Source organism: Trichomycterus rosablanca, chromosome 10, assembly GCF_030014385.1.
Source record: "Trichomycterus rosablanca isolate fTriRos1 chromosome 10, fTriRos1.hap1, whole genome shotgun sequence".
NCBI lineage: Eukaryota > Metazoa > Chordata > Actinopteri > Siluriformes > Trichomycteridae > Trichomycterus > Trichomycterus rosablanca.
The window spans coordinates 10,198,643-10,222,722 of record NC_085997.1 but is presented as its reverse complement, the minus strand read 5'-3'; the positions used below and the strand labels follow the sequence as shown (position 1 = coordinate 10,222,722).

General features: G+C 38.7%; 1 protein-coding gene across 1 annotated transcript in view; it reads left to right on the top strand.

The window, feature by feature from the left end:
* tanc2b (tetratricopeptide repeat, ankyrin repeat and coiled-coil containing 2b) overlaps nucleotides 1-24,080 on the top strand; it is a 149,422-nt gene that overhangs the window by 63,574 nt on the left and 61,768 nt on the right. The gene's annotated exons all lie outside the window — the stretch shown is intronic.

The window sequence follows — 24,080 nt, the reverse complement described above, 5'->3', positions numbered from 1 at the left end:
GGTGGAATGTGATGTTAGCTTTATGCCAGATGTATTGGGACCTACACTGATCAGCTATAACATTAAAACCACCTCCACTAAATCAGCTCCCTTTACCATATAGGAGCACTTTCAAGTTCTACAATTACAGGGCAGTGATAGCTCAGTGGTTAAGGTACTGGACTAGTAATCAGAAGGTTGCCGGTTCAAGTCCCACCACCACCAAGTTGCCACTGTTGGGCCCCTGAGCAAGGCCCTTAACCCTCAATTGCTTAAAAATCATGTTCAGTCTTGGATAAAAGCATCTGCTAAATGCTGAAAATGTAAATTACTGACTGTAGCCATCTCTTTCTCTACATACTTTTTAGTATGCTATTAACCTGTTCTTTAATGATCAGGACCCCCACAGTACCACCACAGAGCACTTAATATTTAGGTGGTGGATCATTCTTATCACTGCAGTGACACTGACATGGTGGTGGTGTGTTAGTGTGTGCTGTGCTGGTATGAGTGGATCAGACACAGCAAAGCTGATGTAGTTTTAAAATGCTGTGTCCACTCACAGTCCACTCTATTAGACACTCCTACCTAGATGTAAAGTCAGAGACAATTGCTCATCTATTTCTTCTGTTTGAGTTGGTCATCTTCTAGACCTTCATCAGTGGTTACAGGACGCTGCCCATAAGGTGCTGTTAACTGGAGATTTTTTGGTTGGTGGACTATTCTCAGTCCAGTAGTGACAGTGAGGTGTTTAAAAACTCCAGCATCGGCATTGCTGTGTCTTATCCACTCATACCAGCACAACACACACTAACACACCACCACCATGTTAGTGTCACTGCAGTGCTGAGAATGATCCACCACCCAAATAATACCTACTCTGTAGTGGTCCTGACCATTGAAGAACAGCATGAAAGGGGGCTAACAAAGAGAAACAGATGGACTACAGTCAATAATTGTAGAACTTCAAAGTGCTTTTAGATGGTAAATGGAGCTGATAAAAAGCACAATGTGTGTAGAAACACAGAGGTGGTTTTAATGTTATGGTGGATCAGTGTATGTTTTCCAAAATAATCCATCTTTAAATCATCAGTTTACAAAATATTATTTAGAAAGTATTGGGGGTCTAGCCAGATTTTTTAAATAAATGCAAAATGAGCCTTTGTGTTTCTTTTGGTCAGCAGTGGTTTTGCACCTTGCAACTCCTGCAATTATCCACTGTTTTTCACATTTGTGGATTATGAAATGACTTAGAAATAACTTTGAAACCCACTTTAGACTGGTACATTTCATTGACGTTTTTTATCTGTAAGTGTATCTCTTTAGGATATAGCATCATGGGCTACTTTTTGAGAGCTCATCTGCTTCACATTACCAGAAAGGTTCTAATTAGGTTCAATAGGCTGGGCAGTAATCATTCCTGGGTATGGCTAGTGAACTTGAAATCCAGTTGTCAATTTAATTTGGTCAACTAGTTGATGTAAATCTCTGATTGATGGTAAAACTGTCTATTATATCTATTCAGAATCAAATCCACAGCACAGTACAGTGCAAAAAGTCAAGGGGTATTGAATATTTACACAGTTAATTCAGACAAAATTCAGACTGACTGTTCTACTAAAGATGATATGACATGAAGTATGAATGACAAACCACACAAAAGAGTGTACGAAATTCCATACTACATGCACAGAAATAATTATATGCATCTCAAGGCTCCAGTTACCTGCATATCATCATAAGTAAAGGCACCAACACCTATAAATGAGTGAAAACAAATCTATAAACTAATCTGTAGGAATATTAAGCATGTTTTCTTATCTGTGTATTTTATAAATTACTAGAACATTTGTTCATACAGTACATTTAGCAGTCACATTCTAACTGTAGAAAAAGTACTTTAGTTTCAATGCTAGACAGGAAAATACCTTCAAAAGACTTGAATTTATTTTAACACATTTTGTTGGCACTTTGGCCTTTTGTCCTGTGAGAAATAGCTCATAAGTTGGCATGACTGTGCAACAGCTCTACTCAGCCTCGCTCCCACAAAGCACAAAAGGTTAGAACAATGACGCATTCTTAAGCTTGAATTAAAAAAAAAAGAAAAAAACTGATTTGTTAAATCCTCACTTTTACTGTCTTCAACTAGTCAATCTTTTTCTTTACTAATATTAGAGTATATTTATAAGTCTATTTATAAGTCAAATTGCTCAAAAGCATGTAAGCCTAATGTGTAAAAGTTTTTAAGTAACACTTGATTAACTTTTTTTGATTAACTTGATTAACTTGATTAACTGCTTTTAAAATATGCTCAAATATGCTTTTTACATTATAGCTTACTTGATAAGAACAAAGGATAAAAATCAGATTTTTTGTAACAGGCAGGTGGCACTTCACCACAGCCCCATATGTAGTTCTGCAAAAGTTTAAAAATAAACCCTTAACCAAAGTAGCACAACCTTGTGGCTAAAGACCCTCATCTAAAAAGGGAATTGACACGTAAAAGCTGACCAAGATATTGAAAACTGATAAAGCATTAAAAGAAATGCCTGAAAAATATCAACAGCCTGCGGCAGAAAGTGGACATAAAATGGATAGAATCAGCATGAGAACTAAACTTCACAGACAAAAGCAATTTGCCAACAGACAAGCCAGCAACTCTGTAGGGAGGAAACCATTATATAGAAACACCTCAACCTGGAGTGAATTAACGCTCAATGAGGCACAGCACTGCTAATGACATGACAGGTAGACATGGTACTGTAATCCACTAAACAGCAGGTGTTACAAATTCTGTTTTTTAAATAGAGAAATTGTATCACCTTTTGTTACAGTTTCTTTATTTGTATAATAAAAGCATCAAAAAAGAGCAGTAATCCTAATTAATATACTTTTTTAAATATAATTTTTGTGACATCTAATTTATACTGGGTTTATTAAAAAGAATAAGGTGAAAGAGACAGAAAGGTAAGAGTGAGAGAACATGAGCAAAAGAATGAAAGGTAAGAGAGAGAGATCTGCCGAGTGCTATTAATAGGTTTGGTAATGACTTGCTTACAAAACAGAGCTGTGGGATAACCAGTGTGTTACATCAATTTCTTCACCTAATACCAGTGAGACAGTGTCAGCAAATAAATAGAAATTGTGCCAAGTGAAAAAAACAAGTTTTGCCAGGGTCAAATTTACTCCAGAAACCTAAAATAGGTAGAACACACTGCACTCTTACACTGCATTGATATGATATGCGGCAAAATAGCTTTTTTTGTTTCCTATGGAGTAAGTTGGTACTGCTTACCTTGCTGCTGCGCTACCTCAAGCGTTTCAAATTACGCACATTTACTGCTTTTACAGGTAAAATCTAATTGAACTTAAACGGTTTAATTCCACACTAAATCTACAACAATCTCACAAGCTTTACACAAGGTTTCTTGTATGGCTGGGTGGCAAGAAAAAACTCCTGAAAAGTTCCATGCTGAAAGAAAAATTCTAATGCCATGTGGCAAAAGGTTTAATGATCAGATGAGATGAAGATCAAACTATTTGGACTGAACTCCAAGTGGAGGAGAATTAGTGCCAAACTGAAATGCAGTCAGTGCAATGGAAAAATGTAAAATGCAATACACATATCATTGCTTTACCATAGTAATACATGCCAAAATGAAAGTTAAATAAAACAATTTGAGCCGCTCAGGTGGCGCAGCGGTAAAGTACGCTAGCACACCAGAGTTGGGGTTTGAAATACATCGTATCGTATCGAATCTCAGCTCTGCCTTCCGACTGGGCTGGGCGGCTGCATGAACAACGATTGGCTGTTGTTCATAGGGTTAGAGGGTAAAAAGTCGGATCATATGTCCTCATAACTGGTGCAACTGCGGCCCCTGCTGGCTGACTGATGGCGCCACTATTCCAGGGCTGAGGAATAGTGCTGATGGGGGTGTGGCCCTCCATACACAGTGCCCATCGGTGTATGAACTCGACTCGTGCAAGTGAAAAATGCAGTCTGTACTGACTGTACGTGCCGGAGGGGGCGTATGTCAGTTGAGAGGCATCTTCAGTCGAATGGAAGGGTCGAATCAGTATAGAGGCTTGTTTTTTTTTTTCTATTTTTCCCACTTTGCCCCCCAATTTTCTCCCCTAAGTGGGAAAAATAGAAAATAAAAAAAAAACACAACAATTTGAGAAACAATGTGTGTAGGTTTGCATTTAAAAGAATGAAATGCTGAATTCGGGATGGAAATCAATAAAAATGAGCTTGAAATACAACCAGCTCACAGCTGTACTACATGTCACCGTGTGGTTCCAAAACAAAAAGCAGAACAATCATTGTATTTTAGTCTAAGCAGTCTGTATTTGAATTTAGGGCATGGTAAATGGGGCTGTACAGACACAATCAATCATAATCGATCACACACAGTGCTAGCAAGTTTAACTGCAACAAGGTTCCCATTCTTTAACTATTTTATTATGCAAAATAGCTAGAGAAATGTCAAGGAAAGGCTAAATAGCAGATTTGTCACAAGAAGGCCTCTTTATGGCCTTAAAAAACAGAAATGAATACTGCACTGTTTGGACTGAAACACAATGATTGTACTGTGTTTTGTTTTGCCACATTTAAAGTCAGACCTAAATCAAATAGAAAATCTGTGAATGGACTTGAAAACAGCAGTACATTGTCTGTCACCACAATATTTGACTGAACACAATCAATTCTGCAAGGAAGAATGTGCAAATCTTCCCCAATCTAGGTTTGCAAACCTGGTAGGGATATATATATATATACAGGGGTTGGACAAAATAACTGAAACACCTGTCATTTTAGTGTGGGAGGTTTCATGGCTAAATTGGACCAGTCTGGTGGCCAATCTTCATTAATTGCACATTGCACCAGTAAGAGCAGAGTGTGAAGGTTCAATTAGCAGGGTAAGAGCACAGTTTTGCTCAAAATATTGCAATGCACACAACATTATGGGTGACATACCAGAGTTCAAAAGAGGACAAATTGTTGGTGCATGTCTTGCTGGCGCATCTGTGACCAAGACAGCAAGTCTTTGTGATGTATCAAGAGCCACGGTATCCAGGGTAATGTCAGCATACCACCAAGAAGGACAAACCACATCCAACAGGATTAACTGTGGACGCAAGAGGAAGCTGTCTGAAAGGGATGTTCGGGTGCTAACCCGGATTGTATCCAAAAAACATAAAACCACGGCTGCCCAAATCACGGCAGAATTAAATGTGCACCTCAACTCTCCTCTTTCCACCAGAACTGTCCGTCGGGAGCTCCACAGGGTCAATATACACGGCCGGGCTGCTATAGCCAAACCTTTGGTCACTCGTGCCAATGCCAAACGTCGGTTTCAATGGTGCAAGGAGCGCAAATCTTGGGCTGTGGACAATGTGAAACATGTATTGTTCTCTGATGAGTCCACCTTTACTGTTTTCCCCACATCCGGGAGAGTTACGGTGTGGAGAAGCCCCAAAGAAGCGTACCACCCAGACTGTTGCATGCCCAGAGTGAAGCATGGGGGTGGATCAGTGATGGTTTGGGCTGCCATATCATGGCATTCCCTTGGCCCGATACTTGTGCTAGATGGGCGCGTCACTGCCAAGGACTACCGAACCATTCTGGAGGACCATGTGCATCCAATGGCGGTGCCGTGTATCAGGATGACAATGCACCAATACACACAGCAAGACTGGTGAAAGATTGGTTTGATGAACATGAAAGTGAAGTTGAACATCTCCCATGGCCTGCACAGTCACCAGATCTAAATATTATTGAGCCACTTTGGGGTGTTTTGGAGAAGCGAGTCAGGAAAAGTTATTTTGTCCAACCCCTGTATATATATATGTGTATATATATATATATATACAGGGGTTGGACAAAATAACTGAAACACCTGGTTTTAGACCACAATAATTTATTAGTATGGTGTAGGGCCTCCTTTTGCGGCCAATACAGCGTCAATTCGTCTTGGAAATGACATATACAAGTCCTGCACAGTGGTCAGAGGGATTTTAAGCCATTGTTCTTGCAGGATAGTGGCCAGGTCACTACGTGATGCTGGTGGAGGAAAACGTTTCCTGACTCGCTTCTCCAAAACACCCCAAAGTGGCTCAATAATATTTAGATCTGGTGACTGTGCAGGCCATGGGAGATGTTCAACTTCACTTTCATGTTCATCAAACCAATCTTTCACCAGTCTTGCTGTGTGTATTGGTGCATTGTCATCCTGATACACGGCACCGCCTTCAGGATACAATGTTTGAACCATTGGATGCACATGGTCCTCCAGAATGGTTCGGTAGTCCTTGGCAGTGACGCGCCCATCTAGCACAAGTATTGGGCCAAGGGAATGCCATGATATGGCAGCCCAAACCATCACTGATCCACCCCCATGCTTCACTCTGGGCATGCAACAGTCTGGGTGGTACGCTTCTTTGGGGCTTCTCCACACCGTAACTCTCCCGGATGTGGGGAAAACAGTAAAGGTGGACTCATCAGAGAACAATACATGTTTCACATTGTCCACAGCCCAAGATTTGCGCTCCTTGCACCATTGAAACCGACGTTTGGCATTGGCACGAGTGACCAAAGGTTTGGCTATAGCAGCCCAGCCATGTATATTGACCCTGTGGAGCTCCCGACGGACAGTTCTGGTGGAAAGAGGAGAGTTGAGGTGCACATTTAATTCTGCCGTGATTTGGGCAGCCGTGGTTTTATGTTTTTTGGATACAATCCGGGTTAGCACCCGAACATCCCTTTCAGACAGCTTCCTCTTGCGTCCACAGTTAATCCTGTTGGATGTGGTTTGTCCTTCTTGGTGGTATGCTGACATTACCCTGGATACCGTGGCTCTTGATACATCACAAAGACTTGCTGTCTTGGTCACAGATGCGCCAGCAAGACGTGCACCAACAATTTGTCCTCTTTTGAACTCTGGTATGTCACCCATAATGTTGTGTGCATTGCAATATTTTGAGCAAAACTGTGCTCTTACCCTGCTAATTGAACCTCCACACTCTGCTCTTACTGGTGCAATGTGCAATTAATGAAGATTGGCCACCAGACTGGTCCAATTTAGCCATGAAACCTCCCACACTAAATATATATGTATATATATATATATATATATATATATATATATATATATATATATATATATATATATATATATATATATATATATATATATATATATATATAAACTAAAAAAAGTAGCTCTACAAAGTACTAAATTAGGAGACTGAGTCCACAGTATTCTCAGTGCATAGCCACCAGTCAATCATGGAAATGCTACCTCCCTAAATTGTAATCACAACAACTGAGAAGGTTTAAAAAAAAATCAGCAAGCTATAGCTGATTTGTTGCTCATCACTGTAGTTGGCCTGCTGGGAAGGTATAAAAAAAAGGGCTGACATGATAAGTTTTATTTAGTTAGCTACAGCATTCTTAAGCTTGAATTTATAAAAACAAAAAACAAAAAAAACTGATTTGTTAAATCCTCACTTTTACTGTCTTCAACTAGTCAATCTTTTTCTTTACTAATATTAGAGTAAAAACTATTTATAAGTCAAATTGCTCAAAAGCATTTAAGCCTAATGTGTAAAAGTTTTTAAGTAACACTTGATTAACTTGTCCAAAATGCTTTTAAAATATGCTCAAATATGCTTTTTACATTATAGCTTACTTGATAAGAACAAAGGATAAAAATCAGATTTTTTGTAACAGTCAGGTGGCACTTCACCACAGCCCCATATGTAGTCCTGTACCTGCAAAAGTTTAAGAATAAACCCTTCACCAAATTAGCACAACCTTGTGGCTAAAGACCCTCATCTAAAAAGGGAATTGACACGTAAAAGCTGACGAAGATATTGAAAACTGATAAAGCATAAAAAGAAATGCCTGAAAAATATCAACAGCCTGCTGCAGAAAGTGGACATAAAGTAGCTGGCCTGCTGGGAAGGTATAAAAAAAAGGGCTGACATGATAAGTTTTATTTTACAAAATTCAACTATGCCCTTGTTTACTTACCATATTAAGGAAAAGCAGCATTTTTATTGTTTGCCACCCAAATAATTCAGATGCTAACCCAAAGACACCCAAGTAAACTTTTCATTTTGTTAAATTTTTTGTAAAGGCTAAATACAAGAATATTTTAATACTACTCAAGTAGGAATATGTAATATGTCCAATCCCTAACTGCAGTAGTGTAATGAACAAAATGATTAACTTTATCCTACCTCCTGTTACATGTGCTGAATAATTAAACCCTAACCAAATGCTAGCATTGTTATTAGTAATCACATGTTCTTCTTGGCATTTTGGTGTTCTGCTGAGTTGCTAATTAAACTCCCAAGAAGAGATATAGTATATCTAGTTTAAGTAGAATGTATTTGGTGCACTTGCATTACATTTAAGTGTGCTAAAATGTTTTGGATCATAATGCTTTACAACTAAGTTTTAAGTTCCTGTGAACCTCTGTAAACAGCACAGCATGAACTTTATCAGTTGGCCTATCTACTGTGTAAAAAACTTCAATTAATATGTAATCAGTAACCAGTAGGAGTCAATCTATTTTCACATTGTGTTAAATGGCCTTTAGTCTTTTATCAGTGGACACTTTTCTAAACACAGAGTAGATCATTATTGTTTTATCGTCTTATGTTCAGATTGGTTCTCCACCCAAATAACATTTGCTCAGTGGGGGTCATATGTGGGTCCCTTTTGAATGATCATTGAAGTAAAGGGGGTGACGGTATACAGAGCAACAGAGGGGCTACAGTCAGTAGTTGCATTGCCAGAAAGTACATCTACACCACATATACATTTTTAATATATGCACCTAATTATAGCTGCAGTGTAAACATGTGAGTGAACAAAAAGTCCAGAAAATAAACAAATCTTAAATCAAATAAGTGTGTGGGTCCTTTATTAATACTAACCCTCATAACAAATATATATCTGGGGGAAGGTACACAAAGACCTGTTGGTGTTCATGCTCAGGTTACCATGGTGATCTGCACATCACATTGAGCTTGCTGTGCTCGATACATTGCACACAGTGTCTGTGTGTGTGTGTTGCATAAAGGTATTCAACAGCAGCTATAATTTTATCTAAACAATTCTCTTATCTAAAAGGATCATTTTACATTTACATTTAAAGCTGAAGGGTCCCACAATAGTCATGATCCTCTTTCTTTTTAGCAATGTACACCTATCAGCCATAACATTAAAACCACCTCCTTGTTTCTACATTCACTGTCCATCTTATCAGCTCCACTTACCATATAGAAGTATTTTGTAGTTTTACAGTTACTGACTGTAGTCCATCTATTTCTCTGCATGCTTTGTTAGCCCCCTTTCATGCTGTTCTTCAATGGTCAGGACCACCACAGAGTAGGTATTATTTGGGTGGTGGATCATTCTCAGCACTGCAGTGACACTGACATGGTGGTGGTGTGTTAGTGTGTGTTGTGCTGGTATGAGTGGATAAGACACAGCAGCACTGATGGAGTTTTTAAACACTTCACTGTCACTGCTGGACTGAGAATAGTTCACCAACCAAAAATATATCCAACCAACAGTGCCCCATGGGCAGCGTCCTGCGACCACTGATGAAGGTCTAGAAGATGACCAACTCAAACAGAAGCAATAGATGAGCGATCATCTCTGACTTTACATTTACAAGGTGAACCAACTAGTTAGGAGTGTCTAATAGAGTGGTCAGTGAGTGGACACGGTATTTAAAAACTCAATTAGCGCTGCTGTGTCTGATCCACTCATACCAGCACAACACACACTAACACACCACCACCATGTCAGTGTCACTGCAGTGCTGAGAATGATCCACCACCTAAATAATACCTGCTCTGTGGTGGTCCTGTGGGGGTCCTGACCATTGAAGAAAAGGGTGAAAGCAGGCTAAAAAAGTAAAAGCTGTATTTCTTCAGTTGTTCCTATAGAGCAGCCATTCCAGGCGCATAACAGAGATGTGGACTTAGACTCTGAGACTCGTAAGTGATGATGGGCTAGCACATTAGACTGCTGTGCCCCTCAAGCACCTCAGTTCTATTTATCGGTACCTCCAGTCTTTTTTTGTCTTTGTTTTTGTGCTGTAAAAAATTATTTGGTCTTTTTCCAGTTTTTTCTAGTTTTGCATATGTTACATTTATATGCATGAGAACATTGAGCTACTTTTAATATTAGCCAAAAATAACCCAAATAAACTATAAACTCATGTTTTTTTAAAAATTGATTTTCATTTATTGAAGAAAAAATGCTGTTCAGCCTTACCTGGCCCAATGTGAAAAAGTAATAGCACCCTCAGCTTCTAAATCAACTAACTTAAATTAACATTTAATAAAGCAATAAGCCACGAGAGACCGTGCGTTACTGCGATTTTATCATGGGGAAGGATGTTTTGGCACGACGCAAAGCGGAGTGCCAAAAACGTCTTTCCCCGTGATAAAATCATAGCAATAACACACGGTCTCGAGTGGCTTATTGCTTTTATAAAATAGCGGTCAACATAAAATATAATAAAATACAACAATGTTCAATTTATAAATGTTTTTATTTACAAAAACAGTTACAAAAAGCATTCTTCTGTGACCCCAGGTAGTTCGTTAACAGTGTTGCTAGGCAACATGAATGCGAACATAACATTCACTTTTTCTTTTCAGTGGCGTATTAATATGGAATGATGTGAGGTGGTCATAGGTGTGCGTATATCGGGGATTTTACAACGGCTTCGAACGTGGCTCAGCCAATCAGATTTTAGGACCGGAACTATCCGTTTTATAAGTTTAATTTGACTAGTCACACCCAGGCATGATTACAGCCAGACCTAACTTAAATAGAACCTGTCTGGCAATGTAAAGCAGACAAAGTCATTGAAATCTACCAGTCTGGAAAGAATTACAAAACAATTGCTAAGCCACTAGAACTTCAGCGAACCACAGTGAGAGTCATTATAGACAAATGGACACAGCTTGGAACAGTGAGGTGCTTCTTGGAAGAACCCAGACGAACATCTGAAGTACTACTGGATTAAAGGTGCAAACCACCAATAAGAACACAAAGCCCTGTCTTGCATTTGCCAAAACATCTAGATGACCCCCAAAACATTTGGGATAGTATTCTGTGAACTAATATGTCAAACTGGAACTTTTTAAATGACATGGGTCGTGTTAAATCTGTCATGAAGCTAACACTGCATTCCATCATAAGAAGATACCAATAGCCTGGGGCTGATTTGCTTCTGCATGAACTGGACAACTTGTCGTAACTTATAGAACCATGAATTCTGCTTTCTGTGAGAACATCTGGAGTCAGTTTAAGATCTAAAGGTCAAGAGCACATGCAGCGTTGACTGAAGCACACAAGCCACCCTCTGAATGGTTACAATCAAATTAGGGTTTCGGAGTGGCAAGTCCTCACTTGAATCCCATTGAGATGCTGTGGCAAGACCTTATAAATGGGCAGCTCATGCCAGAAAACCATCCAATGTTGCAGAAGTAAAACAATTCTGCAAAGAAGAGTGGGCCAAAATTCCTCAACAGCAACATTACAACATCACAAGTTATCGCAAACATTTGATTATATGTAGAGGCAATAATTTTTACACATGGATGTTACTGAAAAATGAATAAGTGTATCTTTAATTTCAATAAATGGAATTGAAGCATTTAAAAGCTAAATTTTGTGTTTACTCATGTTTTCATCTTAAATTGTATATACTGCTCAAAAGGTTGCCAAGACTTGCAACTTGAATCTTTCTTCCATTGAGATTGGATGTATCATTTGAGAGTTCCCTTAATTTTTTGAGCAGCGCATATAATAATGTAATATAATCTATGTATAAGTAATTATTAAAATTAGTTGAAAGATCTAAAACATATCAATGTGACAAATTAGCAAAGACAGAAAAAAATAGGTGAAAAGCAAATACTTTTGCCTTTTGACTGTCTGCTTGCTTTAGCAGTAAATTCATTAGCTAGGAATAGAGATGCATGAGTACCGATACTGGTATTGGGTATTTGCCCGATACCGCGCTCATTAACTTGCACTCGTACTCGCAAACGAGGCTCCGATACTAAACATCCGATACCGTGTGCCTAGTGCACGTTGCTGCGTTATGCTTAGTTCACACTACACGATTTTTGCCCTGATTTTCGCTCGGCGACCGGATCGAGTTTTCTAGCACGTCAGATATCTGATCTGAGATGTGCGACTGGGAATGAGTGAGAACGCAGGATACGGTGTGAGGGGAAACGCAGGAGAGGAGTGTAAACTAAGGTCTCCTCAATTTCCTTCGGGATTAATAAAGTATCTATCTATCTATCTAAACAGGTGGGACAGGGGGTAATACACCGGCGCACACACGTTTTACAGTATTTCTGACTTGATCGTTCTCTACGAAACATAACAACAAAACACCAACATTGCAAAAATATTTATTAGCCTGCAACTCACTACAGAACAATCCATGCTATTCGTGTTGCCAAATCCACTCAGATTCATTTATTTTTCCTCCTTGATTTCATCACATCAGTGCACAAACACTTTGATCACTCGCTACTTGTTGACGTGCATTTTTGGACGTGGTATCATTAAACTTCTCGTCACTTCTCACGTGTGTTTTTGTTTAAAAAAAAAACGGTATTCTAAATAGGTATTGGTATCGGTATCGGTATCGGCAAGTACAAAAATGCATGTACTTGTACTTGTACTCGGTTTGGAAAAAATGGGTCCTTTCTTTGTGGAGTTTGTATGTTCTCCCCGTTTCTGTGTGGGTTTTCTCCATTAGCTCCAGTTTTCTCCTACAGTCCAAAGACATGCAGTCAGGTTAATTGGTTTAGATGTGTGTGTGTGTGTTAAGATGTGAATGTGTTTGTGTGTATGTCTGCAGTTTAATATAAAATCTTAATTCGGTTTCATAATATTACAAAAGCTGAGCACCAGAATAAAAATTTAATAAATATTCACATTCATTTATTTGGTTTGCTTTTTGTAATTGGCCTGTCTGCTATAGAGATTTGCAGAGGCACGTGTTACAGAATCATGCCCGTCTGTCTGTTTCTATGGCCTGCAGAGGTGGCGTGGAGGCGCAAATGATTGACATGCCAATTTCTCTTAATGCCTCGCTGAGTGTTAACTTAATCCAAGCGGAGAAATGTAAGTTTAAATTATGTTTTTGGTGCTAGGCAGTGGTAACTCCTCTGTTGGCAAACTGCTTTTTTTTCTGAAAGCGTGATTAAAGCCTGGTGTTCTGCTGGCACCGGTACTTGAACTCTTGAATTTTCGTCATTACGACAGTTGTCTCCAGAGGCGGTGTGATGGTCTTTTGTGGAGCTGGCCACACAATTGATCCACACTTATTGAGGGCTGTGTGAGTCAGTAGAGTGGCTGCTTGTTTTATTGCCATGGTTTTCTATGGGTTTCCTTTCTTTACTTTTTTTCTGAGAACTTGGTTGTCACAGTTTGGTGGTTTGAGCCTTATTCTCACTCGATATTTATTTTACCATTGCCCCTTTTTAACCCACACCTGTAAAAGTATGGTTTTGCAACAAGCTTATTTATGTTGTTAGCTGATTATACGTACCATATTGGCTTATCCAATTCAGCCCTAGCTTATTAACATTTAATGTAAATAGATTAGCACTAATGCAAATCTAGAATGTTTATGGTTTAGGCATTGTACATATCTCAAATTCTTTTTTCCCAAGCAATTAGTGTGGTACCACAACAGAGCACAGCTTTTATATTAATAGGCAGCTAATGCACAGCAGCTAGGGTTAGGACTGTAGTCATAACTAAAATAAAAGTTTATTATAAATATACAAATTTAACTTCTAATTAATTAATTAAAGAGGTTGGTCGGTGCACAAAGTAAAAATTGTTATACCATGATAATTTTTTTAACTTTAAAAAAATAAAATCAAAAATGTACTCTACTACTGTGTTATATACACTGATCAACCATAACATTAAAACCACCTCCTTGTTTCTACACACACTGTCCATTTTATCAGCTCCACTTATCATATAGAAGCACTTCGTAGTTCTACAATTACTGACTGTAGTCCATCTGTTTCTCTACATACTTTTCTAGCCTGCTTTCACCCTGTTCTTCAATGGTCAGGACCCCCACAGGACCACCACAGAGCAGGTATTATTTAGGTGGTAGATCATGTTTTTGGTTGGTGGACTATTCTCAGTCCAGCAGGGACAGTTAGGTGTTTAAAAACTCCAGCAGCGCTGCTGTGTCTGATCCACTCATACCAGAACAACACACACTAACACACCACCACGTCAGTGTCACTGCAGTGCTGAGAATGATCCACCACCCAAATAATACCTACTCTGTGGTGGTCCTGTGGGGGTCCTGACCATTGAAGAACAGCATGAAAGGGGGCTAACAAAGTATGCAGAGAAACAGATGGACTACAGTCAGTAACTGTAGAACTACAAAGTGCTCCTATATGGTAAGTGAAGCCGATAAACTGGACAATGTTTGTAGAAACATTGACCTCTGTAGTTGTTTTGAACACAAAGAACATTGCAATTCAGAAAAATAGTGACGTATGTTACACTGCGCATGACTGGCCTATATTAAACTTGTATTAGCAAAATGCAGTTTTATGGACATCAGATCCTGGCTTACAAACACACACACACACACTTGGTCACATAAAATGCCAATACACTTGTACTTCAATAACAACACTCTTTCGGTTTAAAATTATGAAGCAATGCAGAGTGCTTAGAAAGAAAAAGGTAAGTGAACATACAAAATAATGTAATACATAATATTATTCCACTTAATTTTTCTAAAAAAAAAATTTGACTGGCAGCATGGTATTTAATTGATGATTAAGTGGCTGTAATATTCATAAATTTAAATTCCTATGTGCGAGACAGTCAAGTAATAACTGGCTTCATTTACACTCGTGAGTCAGCCAACCAGCAAAGATGCCTTCCTCTCGCACTTTATCTCTCTTCTTCTGTCTCTCTTATTACTATTTATGTTTATTTTAATTACTTTTCTTAATTTGTTCTACTTCATTCTCTATGTTGTATTGTCTTGCTTTTTTTAACTTAAATTCTGTTTACTTGCTTTATACACTGATCAACCATAACATTAAAACCACCTCCTACAATTACTGACTGTAGTCCATCTGTTTCCCTACCTGCTTTTTTAGCCTGCTTTCACCCTGTTCTTCAATGGTCAGGACCTCCACAGGACCACCACAGAGCAGGTATAATTTGGGTGGTGGATCATTCTCAGCACTGCAGTGACACTGACATATGGGGGTGGTGTGTTAGTGTGTGTTGTGCTGGTATGAGTGAATCAGACACAGCAGCGCTGCTGGAGTTTTTAAATACTGTTTCCACTCACTGTCCACTCTATTAGACACTCCTACCTAGTGGTTCACCTTGTAGATGTAAAGTCAGAGATGATCGCTCATCTATTGCTGCTGTTTGAGTTGGTCATCTTCTAGACCTTCATCAGTGGTCACAGGACGCTGCCTATGGGGCGCTGTTGGCTGTATATTTTTGGTTGGTGGACTATTCTCAGTCCAGCAGGGACAGTGAGGTGTTTAAAAACTCCATCAGCGCTGCTGTGTCTTATCCACTCATACCAGCACAACACACACTAATACACCACCACCATGTCAGTTTCACTGCAGTGCTGAGAATAATCCACCACCCAAATAATACCTACTCTGTAGTGGTCCTGGGAGAGTCCTGACCATTGAAGAACAGCATGACAGGGGGCTAACAAAGCATGCAGAGAAACAGATGGACTACAGTCAGTAATTGTAGAACTACACAGTGCTTCTGTATGGTAAGTGACGCCGATAAAATAGACAGTGAGTGTAGAAACAAGGAGGTGGTTTTAATGTTATGGCTGATCAGTGTATTTAATCAGCAATTATTGAAAACTGATTGACTACATAAAGCTTTAAGCTTTTCTTGAAAATGAGTTATTATAAATCTATTTTTAACTTATTTACCAGAAATAAACTGAGTTGTTTTGCTTAAAACACAATCATTTTCTCCCACGCTGTTCTTTTAGTTGCACATAACTTAAGTAAAGATTTAAAATTTTAGTTAGCAAAACTGTGCGGTAGCAATCAGCATGTGTAGATTAACAGCATAGTCTAGACTGAGCCCAGCATCATCATTTTAAAAGAAAAGCAGATTTTCCAACAAAGAAGCTTGTAAATCCGAGAGGATGAAACTGTGATAAATAGCAATACCTCCATCTGGAGTGAATTAACAATCAACAGGGTGCAGGTTACTACTGATATATCAATCACCCAGATTACCTGTAAAAAAAAAAAGTTTAGTTTTTTTTCCCTGTTAGCACACTAATAAAATTATAAAGTTTTCGCAGTTGGTAGCACTCAGATGGTGACCCCTTTTCAGATTCATATAATTTAAGCATATTTCAAATGTCTTTACATTGTGGTTTAGTGTTGCTGCACATGTTTGACTTCAGTAGTACATTTTAAAATACAACCCCAAATCAGAAAAAGTTGGGACTGTATGGAAAATGCTAATAAAATAAAAATGCAGTGTTCCTTACATTTACTTTGACTTTTATTTGATTGCAGACAGTTTGAACCCAGTATATTTCATGTTTTATCTGCTCAACTTTCATTTATTAATAAACCTTTATTCCTGCATTTCAGGCCTGCAACACATTCCAAAAAAAGTTGGGACAGGGGCAATTTAGAGCTTGTAATGAGGTGAAAAAAGGTGATGGTGAGGTGATGTCAACAGTTGATTGTAATCGTGGTTTGGTACAAAAGCAGCTTTCAGGAAAGGCTGACTCTTTAATGATCAAAGATGATCAGGGGATTTCCAGTTTGTCTACAAATGTTCATCTACAAATGAACCTCAAAGAAAGATTGGAAGGGATTTGCATATTTCTCCCTTTACAGTACATAATATCATTAAACGATTCAAGGAATCAGGAGGAATTTCAGTGTGTAAAGGCCAAAGTTGCAATCTTAAGCTGAACGTTTGTGATCTTCGATCCCTCAGGCGGCACTGCATCAAGAACCGCCACTCAACAATAGCTGATATAACCACATGGGCAAAGGATTACCTTGGCAAACCCTTGTCAAGCACTACAATACGGAGTTAGATGCACAAATGCCACTTAAAAGTTTACTGTGCAAAAAAGAAGCCTTATGTTAACCATGTCCAGAAGCTGTGTCGAATTCTCTGGGCTCAGAGGCATCTAGGATGGACCATCACACAGTGGAAACGTGTATTGTGGTCAGATGAATCAGCATTCCAGGTCTTTTTTGGAAAAAATGGACGCCGTGTGCTCCGGACCAAAGACGAAAAGGACCATCCAGACTGTTATCAGCAACAAGTCCAAAAGCCAGGGTCTGTCATTGTATGGGGTCATGTCAGTGCCCTTGGCAAAGGTCATTTACACTTCTGTGATGGCAGCATTAATGCAGAAAAGTACATTGAGATCTTAGAGCAACATATGCTGCCTTTAAGACGTCATCTTTTCCAGGGACGTCCATGTATTTTTCAACAAGACAATGCAAAACCACATGATGCACACATTACAAAGTCATGGCTGCGGAAGAAGAGGGTACGGGTTGCAGTCCTGACCTGTCCCCAACAGAGAATTTTGAAATGAAAAATGCGACCCCGTACTGTTGCACATCTTAAGACGTGTTTGCAGGAAGAATGAGACAAAATAAAAGCTGAAACACTAAATCACTTGATATCCTCGGGGCCAAAACGTCTTTTAAGTGTGGTGAAAAGGAATTGCAACATTACAAAGTGGTAAATGCTTCACCGTCCCAACACTTTTTGGAATGTGTTGCAGGCCTGAAATGCAGGAATGAAGGTTTACTAATAAATGAAATGAAGTTGAGCAGACAAAACATGAAATATCTCAGAAATGAAATATCAAACATGAAATATCAAACATGAAATATCTCAGGTTCATCCTGTCTGCAATCAAATAAAAGTCAAAGTAAATGTAAGAAACTTTGTTTTTTTATTATTTGGGGTTGTAATAACATTTATATTCTACTGGACTGGCTGATATCCAGCTTGGTTGTAATCAGTTAAAACTAAAATACATTTGGTTAACAAGTTAAATACATTCGCACAGGTCTAATACTCGTGTTGATATCATTCTTGTGTTTTTTTTTATTTAATAACAGGTTTTATTTAATGATTTGAGTTTGACACAGATGTCTTTTTTTAATTAGATACATCATGATATTATAATCTTTAATAAAAATCCAGTAAGGGATTGGTAAATGAGAAACCGCCAGATGAACTATTTTAAAAAGAATCATTACTTAAGCTAACAGAATCAGGATTTAATCAGAATTTTTTTCACTGTTAAAATATTTACTTTTTGTTGTTACCAAATAACACTGTTCATTTACACATGCTGATTGTTACCTCACAGTTGTGCTAGCTATAATTTTAAATATTTGATGCCTCGTATCTTCACCCAAATAGAATTATTTTAAGTTATGAGAAAAAAAAATTGTTTTTGTGCTTTAAAATACAAGTAGCAGTTTTTCTAATTATAGGGTTAACAAAAAATAAAGCGTAATGTTAAAATGTTTTAGTACTTATCCTGCTTTTGACAGCATATTGCAGATGTGTAAAATTGTTACTTGGTTTGTTGGTTTGTCATGTTGAATTCTTCAGCTTGTACGCTATATGCTGCACTGCTGTTTATTTATCAGCCAACTGATTTACACATATTGAAACCACTCAATACCGGGAAATGTCGTTAAATATTGAGAGTTAAGTTTAAAAAACTATGTCTGCTTGGAGCAGGCTTATCCATGCGGTCATGCTTTCTTTACGTAGCACTCATACCACACCCATTTATACATGTGGCAAGGTCTGAGGAGGCGTGAGCAGCAATATACCCACCTCGACTGCAATCAGGAATCCCCCAGCAGCGGAAGACAAATTGACTATGCCACAATGGGGGAAAAATGGGAGAAAATGCATAAATAAAATAGAACAAAAAAATCATTTTGAAAGGCAGCATAGCTTTTTTCTTTTTTAGGCACCTGCCTATAGAGGTGCCAGACCATTAAAGATGCCACTCTGTGCACCCACTCTGTCTTCTGCCTTTTTTCTCTCTTTTCTCTCTCACTCTTTCAGTGTCCCTTAGCCCTGCAGCATTGTTTTCTGTAGGTGTGGAGTTCCTCTGTAAGCTCCTTTTTTCGATTTGCTGCTTGGGTCTCAGTGCTGATGTCCCACCTGATATTCACTCACACTGGGTTTGGCATGCTCGCTCTCACAACATCCACCCACCCCCACACATGGAGGGAGAGGCGATCCAGCACAGGAAACAGCACCCTCTCTATTGTTGCCATAGCAACCATCTGTCTTCCTTTCTCATGGTGCATAAATGTGAGGATGAGGATGGCAGGAGGCATGGAGGGAGAAAAACAGAGGTGTTTCTGCTTTCTCTTCATATTTCTCTTTCACAGTGGGGATCATAGGTCACTTCAGTGACATGTCCATATGGAACGCTGTTCAGTAATTTAATGTGCACTTTTCTCAGTTCCATTCTTTCTCATAAGCTCATAAGAGCACGTTGTTAGTCATATCAGTCAGTTTCAAATAGAAAGAGTTTTTTAAAATAGCCCTGGACAATAAAATTGAAATTGTGTGTGTGTGTGTGTGTGTGTGTGTGTGTATTTGCGTTTTTGTGTAAGCCAGAAAACTGTAGAGATATGTGCACATATACCTTTGGTGCTTATGTATAAGTTAGTACATGTGTGTGTGTCTGTACTTATTTTGTAATATTGTTTATTTTAGGAAAGAGCGTAGGCACTGAGAAGCGCTATACATACAATACACCTAAAATGCACAGACAAAACAACCTACCATCTGTTTTTATCTAAATCCTGGTGCACATACACTGTGTCTTTCCAAACACTTTTTCACTCTTTTAATTGATAATTAATTTTCTATTGCATTCTTGTTTTTTTTGTATATGTGCATATATTGAAAGTAAATAGTTTCAGATCCTCATGTAAAATGTAGTATAAGAGGAAAGAAACAAACTAGAAACTCAAAACAGTTTTTAAACAATATTTTTTATTTATCGAGGTAAAAGGGTTCAGCATATCATGGTTTGCAAATCAGAAATATTCACCCCCCCCCTCCCCCAAAGAAAATATACAGAGCTAGATTTTAACACCAAATTAACAAAAATAAATAAATTATAATTAAAATAGAAGGACATTTTGTTAATACTATCATGTCAAAATTATTTAACACATATACACTGATCAGCCATAACATTTACATTTTCAGCATTTAGCAGACGCTTTTATCCAAAGCGACTTACACAGTGAGCGGAACACAATGAGCAATTGAGGGTTAAGGGCCTTGCTCAGGGACCCAACAGTGGCAACTTGGTGGTGGCGGGGCTTGAACCGGCAACCTTCTGTTTACTAGTCCAGTACCTTAACCACTGAGCTATCACTGGCCCTCGTTAAAACCACTAAAACCACTAAAACCACCTCCTTGTTTTTACACACACTGTCCATTTTATCAGCTCCACTTACCATATAGAAGCACTTTGTAGTTCTACAATTACTGACTGTAGTCCATCTGTTTCTCTGCATGCTTTGTTAGCCCCCTTTTATGCTATTCTTCAATGGTCAGAACCCCCACAGGAACACCACAGAGCAGGTATTATTTGGGTGGTGGATCATTCTCAGCAGTGCAGTGATACTGACAAGGTGGTGGTGTGTTAGTGTGTGTTGTGCTGGTATGAGAGGATCAGACACAGCAGCTCTGCTGGAGTTTAAACACCTTACTGTCACTGCTGGTCTGACAATAGTCCACCAACCAAAAACATTCAGCCAACAGCGTCCCATGGGCAGCGTCCTGTGACCACTGATGAAGGTCTAGAATGACCAACTCAAACAACAGCATCGTCTCTAGATGAGCGATCGTCTCTGACTTTACATCTACAGGGTGGACCAACTAGGTAGGAGTGTCTAATAGAGTGGACAGTGAATGGACATGGTATTTAAAAACTTCAGCAGCGCTGCTGTGTCTGATCCACTTATACCAGCACAACACTTACTAACACACCACCACCATGTCATTGTCACTGCAGTGCTGAGAATCATCCACCACCTAAATATTACCTACTCTGTAGTGGTCCTGTGGGGGTCCTGACAATTGAAGAACAGGGTGAACGCGGGCTAAAAAGATATGTAAAAAACAGATGGACTGCAGTCAGTAAATGTAGAACTACAATGTGCTCCTATATGGTAAGTGGAGCTAATAAAATAGACAGTGAGTGTAGAAACAAGGAGGTGGTTCTAATGTTAAGACTGATCAGTGTACTATATTATAAACCTTCTGCTAGTTTGAATGACCTAAAGTTGGGTTAAAACATGATTAAACTATTGGGAACTTAGTAATGACCTTTAAAATGCTTTAGTTGTGATGTATTTGTATCTTTTGTATCTGTTGGTCCTGGATTCTGTAAAGTTGCTTTGAGACAATGTCTATTTTTAAAAAGCACTATATAAATAAATTTTACTTGACTTGACTATTATATAAACGCTACCCAGTGATTCAAGTGTTTCAACCAGGGTGAAAACCAAGGAGCTGTCACAAAAGCTGAGAGAGGAGATTGCATTGCACCATGGACAATGTGTAAAAGATTTCCCTACCAGGGCGCCCAGGTGGCACAGCGGGATAATCCGCAAGCATACCAGCACTGGGATATTAAACTCCCCGAGTTCAAACCAGTTGACTGGGTGCCCCCTAGCTGGCATAATTGGCAATGCCTAAAGCAGACAAAATTGGCCATTAAAGTCTGCCAGGTGGAAAAGACTGGACTGAAAGTGGGTGGGGTCTTTGATGCTGTGCAAGAACCCTGGTTAGAAGCCCAAGGCGCCTGAAAGTGAGGGAGCATGGAGATCAGTTTGTGGCTGTTCGCGCGTGAATACTGGCCTCACGCGAATTCACCAAATGTGTGGGCAAGTTAGCTATTTAGAGTTTGACTTGCACTGCTTTGATACATGTATTATATGTTAGGTAATGTTGTTGGATGTCTGTTCTAGTTCAGGACATGGTGTTGGTTTGAAGTAAAAGAAGTAAGTAAGTAAGCAAGTAAAAGAGTGTCCTAATTTGAGCAAATTTCAGATGTATGTATCTTTGCATTTTTCGTGGGTTATAACAAGATACTTCACTGCATTTTGTTCAAGTGCAGCTGTTGTTCCTACTGTGTTTGGGTCATTATGTTCCCTATTTTTGGAAATAGAGATAGCTTTCCTGTTCTTAGCTTCCTTTGTCGTTACAGAGTTTGAAAACATATACATTGTTAGTATTTAGCAGACACTTTTATCCAAAGCGACTTACAAGTGTGACAGACTAACAGTATCCAATCTAAGCAATTGAGGGTTAAGAGCTTTGCTTAAGGGCCCAACAGTAAATTTAGGCAAATACATGCACTAAAAATATTTAGTAACATAAACAGAAGTGGCTGAATACTTGTTTCGCCTCAATGAATGTAATTACTCCAGCACCCTATTCAGACCTAATCTCAAACAAAAAGAATGTCTGTAGAATTAAATAATTCTGAAATGAGGATGTAAAATAAATTATTATGCTAATGGGTGCCCCTTTATGTACTTATTTATGAGTACAATAATCTGCAAATCTCTTTAAATAAAGCAGTGTTTATTAGAAAAGTTCAAGCAAATAAATACAGTGTTTAAAACATAAACTTACATCAAATTAATTCTTTGTATGATTTATCATACATTTTTACTAGTCCTTCAGGTTTGAGCATGCATGAGTGTGCATTCTGGTGAATTACTAAACTAAGCCTGGGTGTGTGACATTAGCCAGTTTTGGAGTGTAAATGGCCTATACAACTTTTAGTACTCGTGAAGGCTTTAGGTTGTTTTGCTGCCTCATCCACTGGGCTTCTTAAATCTGTGCAAGGCACACTAGAGTTAGAAGACTTTAGGTATTTGTAGCGGAACATACAGCCCTGTGTCTCAGTTGCAGGTCATGGGTCTTTTACAGAATACTGACCCAAAACACATCGACAAGCACCCAAAAATAGATGAGAAGAAAAATTGGATCATTCTGAAGCATAAAGAACCACTGTTGCTGTACAGTTGTGTACAAATGTGCTTTTACTAGCAATTAATTTACTGGAGAATCTAACATGTCTTTCTGAACACAATGACACAATGTAGTTCTCTCTTAGACTCATTTGCAGGCAACTATGCATGTGTTGGATGGGGGCACAGGAACTATCCTGTCCTATCCTAACTATCCTAAGCACTACTTGGCCAGTGCGGGGGGCAGTGTTAGTGACAAGATTCCAATGGAAAGAAACTGGAGACAACAAGATTGAAAGAAGAAAAATGAAAACAAAAATGAATGATAATCTCATTAGTATTTAAAACAGACACTTCAAGAAAGAGCGCATGTCATTGTATGCAGAAACTAACATGCAAGTTTATCAGCAATTAGCTGCTATGCCTATTACCTATGTGAATACATAACGAGCTTAACATTGCATTTCTTGTATTTTAACATTTGCCTAGTGATTAATAAATCACAGATAAAAACTACATTATGTATGATAATGCAGTCATACTTGTGTACCCTGATTAATGAGAAAGTGTACTGGCAATTTGTTAACTAACCTGTAGTGAGTCATGAGTCGAGTCTGAGTCATTTGAAACGAGTCCGAGTCGAGTCTGAAGAGGCTGTGTGTGCGACTTACGTGCGACGTGGGACACGAGTCCCCATCTCTGCATTTTACTATGTTTAGCCACTGTTAAATACAAATTGTTTAAACTGAAAGTCTTTGATCACATAAAACTTTTTGCTTTCACCAACATGAACTACTTCTTTAGCAGCTAACAGGCTTAGTCCATCTAACAATTTGGCTTGGATTAATTAAAGGCTAAACAACTAACCACAATGTACATAGCTGGTCAGAAATGTTGAGTATTGTAGTATATTTAAAGCACTTCTGTCACTATGCCTATGAGAGTCGAATAAGTCTGCCTACTGTTAATGTGCA